Source organism: Misgurnus anguillicaudatus, chromosome 16, assembly GCF_027580225.2.
Source record: "Misgurnus anguillicaudatus chromosome 16, ASM2758022v2, whole genome shotgun sequence".
In the NCBI taxonomy this organism is placed as follows: domain Eukaryota; kingdom Metazoa; phylum Chordata; class Actinopteri; order Cypriniformes; family Cobitidae; genus Misgurnus; species Misgurnus anguillicaudatus.
The window spans coordinates 15,175,051-15,191,453 of NC_073352.2; the positions used below are offsets into that span (position 1 = coordinate 15,175,051).

A 16,403-nucleotide genomic window follows, 5' to 3' on the forward strand; every position below is an offset into this window, starting at 1 on the left:
TAATGGACCCCAACACTTAACAGTTTTAGTGCAGTTAAAAATTGCAGTTTCAAAGGACTCTAAATGATCCCAAACGAGCCATAAGGGTCTTATCTAGCGAAACGATTGTCATTTTTAGCAAGAAACATAAAAAATATGCACTTTCAAACCACAACTTCTCTTCTTCCTCCGCTCCAGTGCGACCAATTGCGTAATGACATTGAAAGGTCACGTGTTACATATATGAAACGCAAATTTGAGGACTATTTTAAACAATAAACTGACACAAAAAAATGAATTCGACAGACAACAACATCGGAACGGTCCTCTTTCTCCACACTTGTAATTACTGGGGCGTAGTTTCGCATACGTCATCTGTGACCTCTTAACATGATGACTTACAGAGACTCAACGGCTCATTCTAAAGTAATAAAAACAATACAATTCATTCTGCAAGGTCTTTATACACCACTGATAATATAGTTATGTATATTATATTGCATTTCTGTCAAGAGATCCTTCTAAACAATGCACCTTTAATTACAATTAACTGACATGTTTTAATGGTTTTAGTTACAGTAGTTTTAGTTAACAATATTTATAACTCTGCAATGGATGTGGAATTCTGTTGTCCTAGGTTGACCTCATCCAATATCTTTATGATGATAAGGGACAATATTATTTTCATATTTTTAATAAATCACCTATATTACTGCAGTATAAACTATCATCTGTTGATCTCTAAAGAATCAGGTGTTTTACCCTGAGTGCCTACGATCATCACATTACTGGATCATTAGATTTTTTTGATACTGTAGATCTATTGAGTGCAAAATATTAGTTTCCTTCCTTGTGTGAAATCCAAAGGGAAATAGTTGTGAAACGTCAAATTTGTCAAATTTCCCTTGCAACCGCTCCGTGGTAATGAGCGTCCTGGGAAGACTTTACCATCAGCTCAGCTGGAATAAATGATTTTATCATGAGAGTCCAACTGGCAATTATACCAACCATGTCTATTAAGTGTAGGAGCCAATACACTGTACTGTAATGCTGTGTATAGTACCAGTGGGTGTCTATACCCACAAAAGTCATTTGCACATTTAGATCCCATAAAATAATAAAAGTGAATTTCTAGTGTTTTTGTGAGTGGGGGGTATGTTTTATGGGCTATTGTGGTCTATTTTACATTTACTAGACCAGAAAATAAAACTATTTTTGATATCCATGTCTTGCCTCATGTTTAAATCAACACTTAAGTTCTGTAGGCTGTCCTCCAGTATTACATGAGACCCATGATGACAAAAAACAAAGATTTTATGTTAAATGATGTATTTAAAGACATTTTCCCAGGCAGAAAATGAAATGAAATTGCATATAAATATTTCAGCAAAGACCCACCATCGGATAATATAAAGCTTAAATGTGTCCTCCAGCTCAGAGTGAAAATGGATGTTAAAGTATTTATTACTAAAACCATGAGAAGTTGAAGGCATGACAGCCTAACAAAGATCCATCCGCTCCCCACTGCTCCTCTCCATGAGCGTTTCTAACAGCTGAATGAACTGCGATTTCTGTTCCAGAGCAGACGTCCTTAAGGGCTTTCGTTTTGTTTGTTGTCCAAATTAGACTTACAATGTCATTTTTGTTTTTCACACGTCAGCTGTTCACTGGGCACTTAAAATGTGCCCATCTATAATGTGATGGGGAAATTGTAAGAACCATTAGATATAAATGCTAATGGGAGCGCAAGACACAGCAAATGGAAATGAATGTTCATAGTCATGAAGAAACGATGTTTGGCACAGCTAGTGAAACCTCATAGCATCTCTCTCGTGGAGGGGTTTGTCGCTAATGTGCTGAGATAAATAAGGGCATTAAGTGAACTTCTGTTAGTCAGGGAAATGTATCCAATGGTAATTGCAATTCCAAGTTTTGCTCTCACACTTTTATCATAATTTCAAGTAAGCGTAAGCCCCAAAAGCAAAAGTGTATACTTCAAAAGTGCAAGTTTGCTTCTAATTATATTGCAGAGGTTTGCCACCGCTGTGTTGTTTGATAATTGCACTCTAATCCTTTATTTTAGCAACTAACCATGTGCAACATTTCTCTTCTCTGGTTTGTTATGTAATGGTGAATACTTGAATGCTGAACTTTGGCAGTAAAGCATGTCCCAAGGAAAGATTTTCCGCTCCGAAATCCACTTGTGGAGGAGGCCAGTGTAGTCAGGTGCCAGGATATGACTTGAGTTCGCTTTGACAGCCCTCAGGCAAAACTCGTAATCTTTTAAAGAAGGAAAAGAAGCAGAAAAAAGTCAAAATTTTATATGATACAATGATGTATTTTGTTTACTACAGCTTAATTTTATTTACCTTGCCCTGCCCACAAAGCAATTTTACAGAATTGTTGGTTACAAAAGGTATTGTCATGCTGGTCTTACGTAAGTAAGGTAAGTAAGGAATAACAGACAACCAGCTAGTTGTTTTGCAAAATAAACCCTAACAATGTCATCAGGACAGTCTTGTATAATGCCGGCCTGACGACAAGCTGTTACATCAAATTGACATCAAAACCCAACGCTGGACTGATTTCAAGCTCTTACATCGGGTTGACGTCCTCAATTAAAGTCGGCCTGACATCAAGCTGTAACTTGGGATTGACGTCAAAACCCAGTGTTGGCCTGACATCCAGATGTAATGTCGGGTTAATGTCAAAATCAATGTCGGACTGACCTCCAGATGTAATGTCGGGTTAATGTCAAAAAACAATGTCGGACTGACCTCCAGATGTAATGTCGGGTTAATGTTAAAATCCAATGTCATATTAAAGTAAAGCTGCAACATCGGATTGAAATTAAAAAACAACCTTAGACTGATGACCAGATGTAACGTTGGGTCGACATCAAAAACCAATGTCTTATTGACGTAAAGCTGCAACATCCAGTTGACATCAAAAACCAACGTCCGACTGACGTCCAGATGTAATGTCAGGACTCAACATCAAAAACCAATGTCGTATTGAAGTTAAGCTGCAAACATCGGATTGACATCAAAAACCAGCATTCGACTGACGTCCAGATTTAACGTTGGGTCGACATCAAAAACCAATGTCGTATTGAAGTAAAGCTGCAACATCGGATTGAAATGAAAAAACAACCTTAGACTGATGACCAGATGTAATGTCAGGTCGACATCAAAAACCAATGTCGTATTGAAGTAAAGCTGCAACATCGGATTGACATCAAAAACCAACGTCTGATTGACGTCCAGATGTAACATAGGGTCGACATCAAAAACCAATGTTGTATTAAGGTAAAGCTGCAACATGAAATTGACATCAAAAACCAATGTTCGACTGACGTCTAGATGTAACGTCGGGTCCTCATCAAAAACCATTATCGTGTTGAAGTAAAGCTGCAACATCGGATTGACATCAAAAACCAACGTCTAATTGACGTCCAGATGTAACGTCGGGTCGACATCAAAAACCAATGTCATATTGATGTAAAGCTGCAACATCAAATTGACATCAAAAAACAATGTTCGACTGACGTCCAGATGTAACGTTCGGTCATCATCAAAAACCATTATCGTATTGAAGTAAAGCTGCAACATCAGATTGGCATCAAAAACCAACATTCGACTGACTTCCAGATTTAACGTTGGGTCGACATCAAAAACCAATGTCGTATTGAAGTAAAGCTGTACCATCGGATTGACATCAAAAACCAACACCCGACTGACGTCCAGATGTAACGTCGGTTCGATGTCAAAAACAAATGTTGTATTAAAGTAAAGCTGCATCATCCGATTGATATCAAAAACCAACGTCTGACTGACATCCAGATGTAACGTCGGGTCGACCTCAAAAACCAATGTCGTGTTGAAGTAAAGCTGCAACATCGGATTGACATCAAAAACCAACGTCCAACTGACGTCCAGATGTAACATCAGGTTGACGTCAAAAACCAATGTCGTATTGAAGTCAAGCTGAAGTCATTAAAGTAAAGCTGCTCCATGGGATAGCCTTTAAAAACAACCTTAGGCTGACATCCAGATTTAACGTCTGGTCGATATCAAAAACCAATGTCGTATTAATGTAAAGCTGTAACTTCGGATTGCCATCAAAAACCAATGTCCAACTGACGTCTAGATGTAACGTCGGGTTGACATCAAAAATCAACGTCGGACTGACGTCCAGATGTAACGTCAGGTGGCATCAAAAACCAACGTCGGACTGCAGTCAAGCTGTAACATCGAGTTGACACCAAAACCCAACGTCGGGTTGACGTCAAAAACTTACTTTGGACTGATGTCCACATGTAACATTGAGTTGACCTCAAAAACCGACATCAGTCTTACGTCAAGCTGTTACAGTCAAGATGACTTGGTGTACCCAGATAAGTAGCATACCTGAAGAGATTTATTTGCGATAACACCCGTCTGGATGTTCATTACACAGCCATTACCACATTGATAAATTGAACATGGAACAAAATATTACAATTGTTATCGTGTAATAACAATCTTTTTTGCCATTAACCAAATCAGAATCAAGCATTCCCAACCGCATTGTAATAACATCTGACAAGAAACAATGCATTCATAATTATCAAATTATAAACCTGCATTTTAAAATTCCTACTTAAAGAAGCCTAATTAACCTGACTCTTAAAAGTTTTTGTCCACTAATCCATAAACAATTTAAGAATATTCCTAAAATCATCAGCTTGTACTCGACAGTGGCGAATTGTCTAAACAAATGTCAAGGTGAGATGTGTACAATATACCCTACTGTAGGCTATGTTTGGTATAAATATCTGTTTACATAAGACTGTCCACGTGGAATGTCAATAGTTTGTTAAATTGTTTCTATTGTCCACATCATTGTGGTAATTGCATAAGAAGAATGAAAGCAAACACAAGGACGCGTAACAGATCCCAGCTGCTGGTGAGGAAGGGATGAGAGAGGGAGAGAGAGAGAAAGAAGAGCGCGCTACGAGCGCGCTACAGTTTTCCCGTGGGCTGGTCACGTGTCCGTGGGGAGTAGTTGTGTGTGGAGTAGGAGGAGTAGCGCAGTGTCGTGTAGACCTGGGATCTGTCAACACAGAGATGTGACGATATGTGCGTGTGTCTGTCACGAGTACTGTAAACACAGCGCGAGGATCTCTACATCCATAAAGTTCGCGCGCATCACACGCGCAACAATAACAATCAGTGCAATATTCTGCTATTTACTACTGCTATATACAACAGACTGTCACTACAACACAAGGTACGTTCTCAGATTTTATTCTGTTTTATAAGTTTCAGTAGTTAACTACAAATAACCCGGTTGTTTTTGTGCCTGAAGTTGCCTGAGGCGCAAATTAACAATAACTCGATTCAGACGTTATTCAGAGGAAACCATTACATTCACATTGATATTAAGTTATGTTATCATTGCCTCACTGTACATTTCTCGTGTTTGCACTAGTGTCGCGTGTTTACGAGTATGAAAATGCATAAATCTTGTGTGATAATGGCAACTGTGTGCAACATGCACGATGCATATGGCTTTTGTAATAAAAGTGTTTAATAAATAGTGAGCAACATTGTAAATACAGACGATCCGTGTGACGTATGTGATAAAAAAAATTATGCAACATACAAATGCAGAAGATACATAAAAACACATAATAAATATGATATAACAACTAGCATAATAAATATAGCAAGCTAAACCAGATTCGTATTCCTGCACTTTATTCCTTCTTTCCACTGTTTTTGCCTCTCAATTTCGCATTATCTGCATTTTCCAATGTTTAATTTCTTTTTTCTTAGTAATGATGAAACGTTAATATGCCTACTTTGTTGGTTTATGTCACCATAAAAACACTTTTGCAAACTGCACCCTGCTAAATCATGCACGGCCTCAGTGGAGTGTGTGTTTGTTATAGTATCGTAAATACATATACGTTTCCATAGCAGAAATGTACAGGTGTGTTTGCCCTTCACAAAGCGAAAGCATTCTGCACACCTCCATGTCTCTTTTTCATTCAGTTCTATTCATAAGGTATTTGTAACTTGTATGTTTCTTCCTGTGTATATTTGGGTAAAGAATATAAGTTACATTGCATTGTTCTGCACTGCAGTGTTATTAAGGTGCTTTTTTCTTTGCAACAAATCTGCCATCCCTTTAGGAACACTGAGCTTATTGTAAATCAACAGGAGATCCACACCTGTGTCACCAGCTGTGCTGTCAGCGCTGATATGACACTGATGTGGATGAATGCTTTTCATAATGGTTTACAGTGCAGCTTTTCAATTGCAATTTTTTACAGGTTTTTATTGAAAGATTGAAGTCGTGGCTTTGTGCTAATTATAAGACCGGCACAGGTGACGCGTTTGTTAGTGAGACAGTGGCTTGTTTTACAAGAGCAGGTATCTTTCAACATCTGTATGTTCACTATTGAAGACATTGTTTAAGGATGCCCACAAGTGCAGTTAAACCGAGCTCCTTCAATGTTGTTTCAGCCTTGCCTGTGTTTATACTGAGTAGTCCCAACTTCCTGTGTGAATTTTAGGATTTAGGATATCCAATGTAGACATTCCTGGTGTAATTTTAGACATGCAAAAATAAGTTTTTCCATTTGTTGCCATTTAAAGACCTTGCTATGTAACCGTTATGTTTCATATTATAGGGGTGGTTCACTGAAAAATAAAAAATCTGTCAAATACAAAGGAAATTATATTTTATACTTTTAATAACATTTGTAACCAGTAAGCAGATCTGGGGCACCATTGACTTCCATAGGAAAATAATACTATGGAAGTGAATGGTGCCCCAGATTTGTTTAGTTATTAAAGGAATAGTCTACTCATTTTCAATATTAAAATATGTTATTACCTTAACTAAGAATTGTTGATACATCCCTCTATCATCTGTGTGCGTGCACGTAAGCGCTGGAGCGCGCTGCGACGCTTCGATAGCATTTAGCTTAGCCCCATTCATTCAATGGTACCATTTAGAGATAAAGTTAGAAGTGACCAAACACATCAACGTTTTTCCTATTTAAGACGAGTACTTATACGAGCAAGTTTGGTGGTACAAAATAAAACGTAGCGCTTTTCTAAGCGGATTTAAAGGAGGAACTATATTTTATGGCGTAATAGCACTTTTGGGAGTACCTTGACTCGGCACAGTAACACCCTCCCTCTCCCATTATGAGAGTGAGAAGGGGAGCGGACTTTTCAGGCGAGTCGAAGTACTCCCAAAAGTGCTATTACGCCATAAAATATAGTTCCTCTTTTAAATCCGCTTAGAAAAGCGCTACGTTTTATTTTGTAACACCAAACTTGCTCGTATAACTACTCGTCTTAAATAGGAAAAACTTTGATGTGTTTGGTCACTTCTAACTTTATCTCTGATTGGTACCATTGAATGAATGGGGCTAAGCTAAATGCTATCGAAGCGTCGCAGCGCGCTCCAGCACTTACGTGCACGCACACAGATGATAGAGGGATGTATCAACAATTCTTAGTTAAGGTAATAACATATTTTAATATTGAAAATGAGTATACTATTCCTTTAACCTTTTGGTAAAATATCATCATTCGTGTTCAGCAGAACAAAGACATTTAAACAAGTTTGGAACAACTTGAGGGTGAGTAAATTATGCTTTTTTGGTGCACTATCCTTTAAGCTTATTTGCACGAAACATTCTGTTTTGGAAACATCAACTCTGAAGTTGTTCTCCAAGCGTCTTCACTGCAATTTTTCCCTTTGGTGATCTTGCTGGACCAAGGGGAAGAAAAGTTTTTCGATATTAAGAAGCACAGAAGGTAATTTTCCATGGCTGACCTGCTGTGCCAAATGTATTTCTTGAGGCTATGTGCTATTCTTATCTCAGGCAAGACAGCTTAAGAAAGGTTGCGGCAGAACTGAAGGCTGTATCTACTGAAAACATTGAGATATGTCATAGATATACTACTTTATGATAGCAGGGATCCTGATGAAGGTTGGAAGGGAGGTCTATTAATGTTGTTAGCTTCTCATCAGGGGTCTAATATTCAATTAGAGGTTCTTGTGTTCATGCCAGCAGTTATGTTAATGCAGCATCGAGGTTTTCTTTTATCTGCATTGGTATTTGGTTTTATATTCTTAGCTCATTCCGGGTTGGATTGTGGATGAATAGAAATTATTGTGAGCTTAATGCTTATACTGTGGGTATACTTAGCATGCCGACATAAACTCTTTTTGTTTTTATCCATTATATTCAGCTCTCACTGAATGATGACTCAATGAAACCGCCTGTATGGCAGGCCATCTCATAACGCAACGTTGCTTTCAAATAATGCAGCACTGTTGAAATGGCCCGAGCAGTGACTAATTTTGTTATAAGACAGGGTGAAGTTTACGAGTGGCCCTGGCCAGGCTCCACAACAAGTTTTGTGAAGCCTGTAATGACACAAACGTGACTTTTCTTCTTTTTTTTTTGCTTGTTTTCCGGATTAATTCAAATGAAATTGACATCTTATAAAATAGTTAACTTTATGTGGAATCGGGATGGCTGTAAATTTTTTTACCCATTATAATAGACCATTTGGAAACATTAAGACCTAAATGTATTGCAGCTGGTTCCGGAATTGTACATTCTACTTGGATCTGCTTGGATAAGTCTATAATCTGCAGATAATTCCCACATTTTTACATCACATTTGCACATTTGGCAGACTTAAAGCAACTTACAGACCGATTTATAATGCATTTGAGCTGTACATTTGAGTCATACACACAATCTTTTGTGAAGCTAATGCAACACTCTGCCAGTTGAGCAACAGGTACACTATTTTTATGATCCTTAAGGACCGAGAACTTTTCATAAATGTTGATGGAAATGCAAGAAATGCACAAAAACTTTAATTACAATGTGCATTTTATGTAATTTAATCTTAAGTGTGCATTTAATAGGTAAACATCCCATGCTTCTGTAATCACAGTGACAGAGAAGTATTTTACTCTTACTCAGTTGTTACAAACTTCAGCAAATACATGGATTCAAATTAAATAAAAATTCTACTTTTTTATACAAGTTTATTTAACCAAGTTTGGGTGGAGCATGGTCATGTAATCCAACCAATCAACGCAAAGATGTCTATATACAGGTGCTGGTCATATAATTAGAATATCATCATAAAGTTGATTTATTTCACTAATTCCATTCAAAAAGTGAAACTTGTATATTATAGTCATTCATTACACACAGTCTGATACATTTCAAATGTTTATTTTTTTAATTATGATGATTATAACTGACAACTAAGGAAAATCCCAAATTCAGTATCTCAGAAAATTAGAATATTACTTAAAGCAACACTATGTAGTTTCCATGTAAAAATGACTTACAGCTCCCCCATGTGGTTGAAAAGCGCAACAGTGCCTGGTATCAGACACTCTTCTGCAGGCTGTGTGCTCTACCCTCCACTGCCACTTTCAGAGTGTGCTTGTAGCAGCTAGGAGGCTGCTCAGGTTGCAGCAACAGTACAATTTGTCCAGTTTAAAGTTGTTCTATCACTGAAATAATTTTAGAGACATTATTTAAAGGTAAAAAAAACTACATAGTGTTGCTTTAAGACCAATACAAAGAAAGGATTTTTAGAAACGGAAAATTATGAACTTGAAAAGTATGTACAGCACTCAATACTTAGTTGGGGCTCCTTTTGCCTGAATTACTGCAGTAATGCGGCGTGGCATGGAGTCCATCAGTCCGTGGCACTGCTCAGGTGTTATGAGAGCCAGGTTGCTCTGATAGTGGCCTTCAGCTCTTCTGCATTTTTGGGTCTGGCATATTTCATCTTCTTCAAAATACCCCATAGGTTTTGGGATTAAGGTCTGGCAAGTTTGCTGGCCAATTAAGAACAGGGATACCATGGTCCTTAAACCAGGTATTGGTAGCTTTGACACTGTGTGCAGGTGCCAAGTCCTGTTGGAAAATAAAATCTGCATCTTCATAAAGTTGGTCAGCAGCAGGAGGCATGAAGTGCTCTAAAACTTGCTGGTATACGGCTGCGTTGACCTCGGACCTTAGAAAACACAGTGGACCTAACACCAGTAGATGACATGGCACTCCAAATCATCACTGACTCTGGAAACTTTACACTGGACCATAAGCAACGTGGATTGTGTGCCTCTCCTCTCTTCCTACACACTCTAGGACCCGGATTTGCAAAATAGATAACATAACTCAGCAGCAGTCCAGCAGCAAGATGCTTCTGACGCTGTCTGTTGTTCAAAAGTGGCTTGAGACAAGGAATCCGACAGCTGAAATCCATGTCTTGCATATGTCAGTCCACTCTTTGTGAATCTCCCCCACATTTTTGAATGGGTTTTGTTTCACAATCCTCTCCAGGGTGCAGTTATCACTATTGCTTGTACACTTTTTTCTACCACATCTTTTCCTTCCCTTCCCCTTTCTCTTAATGTGCTTGGACACAGAGCTCTGTGAAGAGCCAGCCTCTTTTGCAATGAATTTTTGTGTCTTGCCCTACTTGTGCAAAGTGTCAATGGTCGTCTTTTGGCAAACTGTCAAGTCAGTCAGGCTTTTTTTAAGGTGTTTTGAGTTAATTAGCTAATTAGAAGGTGGCACCAGGTGACCTTTTCAAAAAATTCAAATTTTCTGATATACTGAATTTGGGATTTTCCTTAGTTGTCAGTTATAAACATCAAAATTTAAAGAAATAAACATTTGAAATATATCAGTCTGTGTGTAATGAGGGAATATAAAAAAGTTTCATTTTTTAAATGGAATTAGTGAAATAAATCAACTTTTTGATGATATTCTAATTATATGACCAGCACCTGTACAACCGCCCCACACCTTTGTCCCAGGACAGTTTTTTGCCTTATGACCTCACTCTCAGCTTGTATATCTATCCCAGTTAAGGAGTGGGGAATACTGGGTTTGGCTAATTTTCCGAGCTCAGAGCCCTCCCCTTGGACAGCACACCAAATATGCTTTATTTCATATTTGATTACATATTGATGCGAACTCGTAAAAAGAAGATTGCAATTTTTGCCACATAATAATATACTGGTATCTCATAAAAGTGTCACCCTTTATGTGATTTCCTTCCTTTCTGAAACGCAGTACATCACCATAATTTTAAACAACCATAAATTGTTTAATTTTCAGTATAATGATAGTTTATCTCATTTGTAAGAGATATGTGATGCAGTTTAAGCTGTTTTCCAGCACACTTTAAGTGCATCTTAAATTGTCATTTTTGTCTCCTACTGAAATAATTAACATAGCATCTAAGCTCATTAGCTACAATGCACATTAGTGTCACTTAGATGAATGTTCAAACATTCCCCCATCTCTCGGCATCACAACATGTCAGTCTGCCTCACCCCACATTACAAGACTCTGTATAAATCCTTATGGGAATTCCGTGGGAAAAAATTCACAGGAGAAGGTCATGGGACGACCTCAACGAATTCTTCCAAGGACCGGTCGTCTCTTGATTCTGAGTTTATTTGTTGCGTCAGCCATTGGCTGTCCTGAGCTGTCCCGTGATTCCTGCCATATCCGCTTTCAAAAGGCTTTAATTTGTTTGCGAGTTAAACAATCTCTTTATAAGTCCTGTCATTCAGTCCATGATAAACACGCCACTCCCCCACATCAAACAAACACAGTGTTTGTCCTGGCTTCTTTCTTGAATATGCAATGATTGTTTTTGAGTGTATGAGACTATAGACGCTTTGGTCTCAGTTTCAAATAGATACTGTCCAAGAGATGTGAATCTGTAAACAATACACAATGCTATTTTTCCTGTCGTTTTGTTTGCCGGAAGTCCAGAATGTCAGTCAGCAGGACTGGGATATCTGAACTCTGGAGGGCACCATATGCTTGTGTAATGACCTAAAACTTAAAAAAATAATCAGTCTATGAAAACACATGACCCATAAAAAGTCCTTGGCTAGCTTGTTTGTAATGTAGAGATGTCTCAGATGTCTGGAGTGGATGATTGTGTGACCAGCCTGAAGTTATTGCATGCTTTTTTCAGAAGTAAATGGGGCCACTTTGACACACTGAAATAATTGTGAAAACTGTCCCAGTTCACCTTATTTCACCCTATTCCTTGCTTTTATATCTGTGTTTTCCATTGAATTTTATATACTTTCTATGTTTTTGCGCATAACTCGCGTCCACGTACAGTGCGGGATGACGCAAATTTTGTCATCAGAATAGTATGCGCGCACTATATGCCATACTTTGTATGCATACTGTAGGTCATGCATGTATAAGTCAAATAAACTATGCTTTGCAAGGCTGTGCGTTCGACTAGGTGCGCGTACACGTATGAAAACTAGTTAAGACTATACTAAAGCGTCATATTTTACATATTGTCACCTTTGATTTAAAGAGTAAATCTTCCTAATGAATGTTATAGATCTAAAACGTGCAGGTCATTTGCCTCTTTCTGATGATGAATATTTTAACATAATTTTGCATTGCATTCTGTTTAGTACTGCAGCGCTTCTGCCGTTCTTGCTGTTGACTGTTGTTTGTCCAAATGTTAATTGGATAGATGGAGGGCAGAGCACTTTGTCATAAATGTATTTCTTTATACTTCATGGCACCATTTTCATTTGGTAATTTGCATTCACAAGCAAACATCCATAAGCTAATTGCTGCACTCAGTTCTGAGCCGCGCCACAAACTCGCAAGGTTGAAAAGTGCTTATTCAGAAAAACCTAATTGCTTTGATGCAGCACCACAAATTTCCTGCTGTTAATTTCCGACCCTCTTCTTCCACCCGTTCCCCGTCTCCAACACGAACAGGAAATGAACCGCGTGTCGGACTCTGTTTGTGAGAATTGGAAAAGGTTAAAGAGCACGCAAATGCAGATAATTAGCCAATGGCAATGCAGCGATTAAATCTCACAAAGTCATTAACTTTCACTTCCATCACTGGTCTGTTCTCCATCACTGATCTTATTAAGCGATTCGCTCAAAGTCACACTTACGCACAGCAACATGAATGAACTTGCGACAGTGAAAGTCATTGTTATTTGTGACTCTTGATGTGTTAACGCTTCTGGAGTGTCTGTGTTTTAGCCCTGCAGTTTTGTCATGTCTGTTTTCATACTCGTCCCGCTTGGCCTGTAGGACACAGCATGTGCATCACTGCACTGTTATGCTCCCATGTAGGCGGCTCTCACTGCGCCTTAAGGAGTGCATAAAGAGTCGCATTGTTGCCACCCGCTCAGGCTGCTAAATTCCAGAGCTTAGGAGAGGAAATCTATCCACAGTAGTAACAAAAAGATAGCAGCATGCCTCTGAAGAAATCAGCCAGGGATCCTGGGAAAATTTGTTCTCGTCTTATCAATTTAAATGGAACATGAAGCTGGGTAACCTTGCATTCATCTATAACATTCCATTCTTGTATATGAAAGATGTTCACATATGATGGATGTCCAATGCTTTACATTTCCATTGAGACTCTTTCAGTAACAGATTCAAGGTTTTTTCCATATGATGTCAAAAGAGCCTTTTTTTACTTAATTTTAACTGAAATAATTCAGTAAACCGGAAAGTAATGTTAAAAAACACAAGATTTTATGTAAATAATTACTAATTCTGAAATGCAAGAATTATGCAATTCAATAAAAATATGTGACCAATATAAATAAATTTTTACCGCAGGGCTTTTGAATGCTTCATTCTGATTGGTTGAGAACTGTTAAAAAGGAAAACACCACAATTTTTACTATGTTCTTACCTTAGCTTAGACCAATTAAGACATACCTATCTTTATGCAATGCGTGCACTTAATCTTTGTACACCGCATCGTGAATGTGTTAGCATTTAGCCTAGCCCCATTCATTCCTTAGGATCCAAACAGGGATGAATTTAGAAGTGACCAAAAACTTCCATGTTTTCCCTATTTAAAGGCACAAAATAAAACGTGGAGATTTTTTAAGCGGATAAAAATTAGAACTATAATGTATGGCGGAGGAGCACTTAGTTTGCAGCACTTTGACCTCTGCGTGCAGTGGCATCATCTCTCCTGACTACTCCCCCTCTCACTTAAACTTTTGTCAATATTACTGCGCTTGAGGTCGAAGTGTTGCAAACTAAGGGGGCGTGCACACCAACGCTTTTACGCCCACGGCCGGCGCATGTTTTCAGTTCATTTCAATGGAAACTCGGCGTTTTTCATATAAGCCAGCAGCTAGCGGTTTTCCTCCGCACTGAAAACCGGCGCCCGGCGGTTTTTCCGCGCTCAGCGCTGAGTGCCGAGAGTTGAGAAATGTTCAACTTTGAAAGAAAAGCTACGCTCGTCAATGTCAGTTCTCACGCGGCCGTCCAATCACAGTGGAGATGGGGCGGGACAAGTATTACAGCAACCAACCGTCTCACAGCTGACGTATCAGAGCTACCAAAGCGCTTAGCTGAAGAAAGCTGGCACTCAGCTGAAAAACACTCAGCCGCATTCGTCGTTGTTCAGGCGTTTTCAGCCGCGTTTAAAAGGTTTGGTGTACACAACCCCTAAGTGCTCTTCTGCTCTTCAACTACTTTTCTTCAGGGGACAGATTTTAAAATTATTCACTATAAAACACTGCTATGACCGCTTCACCCAACGGTTTTGTTTAATATCACTGCGCCCTTAGCAACACCCTTAGCAACACATTAACATATAATGAGACAAAGTCTGAGAACAGTTTGTTGTTTTCATTTGAACTTTCATGTTGTTGTTCGCAGTCAGGGACTATTTTTTCTAGCAGAAGGAATGCTTTTATTGATTTAACTTCATGAAAGTTGCACTAATATTTTTTTAACTTTAACATTGTGTAGTAACCGCGTCGTGCCTAACAACGCCCTTCAGCCATTACTTATTCACGATACAGCACAGCCTCTCGTACCTTATTGCTTACATATATATATATGTTATAGGTCATATATATAAAAAAAAAACACTTCAATCCAGTATCCAGTATTTTCCTTTTAATTACTGAAAATTCATATTTTCTTTTTTAATATTTTATAAACAATTGCAGTTTAAAATTGCAAGACAAAGGACAAATTTTAACAGTTGAACTATGTAGACAAATAGAAAAATCCCGCACACTATCCACTTGCAAAAATAGAAAAATTTAATAAATAATAATTTAAATTTAATCAAATTTAAAGCAATACATTTTTCTATTTTTGCAAGTGGATAGTGTGCGGGATTTTTCTATTTGTCTACATTTGGACTTTCGAGTTCTTTTTTCCTACGCACCTATCGCACACAGGTGTGCGACATTTATGTGATTGAACAGTTAAACTATGAACATTGAACATCAAGTGTAAAAGATCAACACATGAAGAGCTCTTAAACTTTTTTTGTTTATAACTGCTTAACCTTCATAAATTGTTACATTTCAAGTATTAAAGGTGCAGTGTGTAGATTGTAGCGGCATCTAGCAGTGAGATTGTGAATTGCAACCAACGGCTCAGTCCACGTTCACCGAAATGCATAGAGAAGCTATGGTAGCCGCCACAGGACAAACATGTTGTTGTCTATGACAAAATACAAATACTCTCTGTAGAGCAGTTTGTCTGTTTAGGGCTAGGCTACTGTAGAAACATGGCGCCATAAAATGGTGACTTCCATGTAAGGGGACCCGCAGTGTATGTAGAAAAAACGTCTCATTCTAAGGTAATAAACACGTAACAGTTTATTATGTAAGGTCTTTATACACCACAGATAATATAGTTATGTATATTATATTGAATTTCTGTCTGATCATTCTAAAAGTTACACACTGCACCTTAACAACATATAGTCAGTCTTCTAAATCAAAAGCTTAAAGGGACAGTAAGTAAGTGTTTTATTAATCAAAATCAGTCTTTATTTATAAATATGTCCTCATTGGTGTCAAATGACCTCTGCCAGTGATCTGACTTTTTTTTGTAAGCTTAAATTTTTTTCTCTTTACTTACATTAAACGGTAAATCCAAGAAGGCTTCCATGTTGTTCCGCTGTATTGATAAACTATAAGTGCAGAGAGGGACAAAAAGCACTAGCCTACCAACACGTATGCGTTTTCATTCAGAACACGTAAACTAGCTGAAACGGACATGGAGATCAGTGATTTCATAACGTCTACTGTAGTTGCAACACGCATTTGGAAATGCGAGGCGCTATATAGCACTATTCGTTTGAATGCACAATACAATTTCACAACTAGATGGGGGTAAATCTTACTTATTGCCCATTTTAAAACATCCAAAACCATATTCATAAAAAAAAACTTTCTTTTGAATTTCCAAGATTCAGTTTTTTCTGTTGTCTGGAACTTCTTGATTTGCTTGTCCATCACAATTTTTATGACTAAAATTGCACTTCATGTTTTTTTTTATATTTAAAAAATATATAGCCTAAACCACCTTTCCA

At 38.0% G+C, this 16,403-nt stretch overlaps 1 protein-coding gene across 3 annotated transcripts in view; it reads left to right on the forward strand.

Moving 5' to 3' along the window:
* The first annotated feature begins 5,007 nt into the window (after window positions 1-5,007).
* The window catches only part of mid2 (midline 2), a 141,692-nt gene continuing 130,296 nt past the window's right edge, over window positions 5,008-16,403 (forward strand). For 2 of the 3 annotated variants that reach the window (XM_055177749.2, XM_055177751.2), the window contains exon 1: window positions 5,112-5,250. The gene's annotated coding sequence lies outside the window, so the exon portion shown is untranslated. Of the gene's footprint in view, window positions 5,251-16,403 lie in introns of all 3 variants that reach the window. The other variant, XM_055177752.2, reaches the window with a different exon arrangement.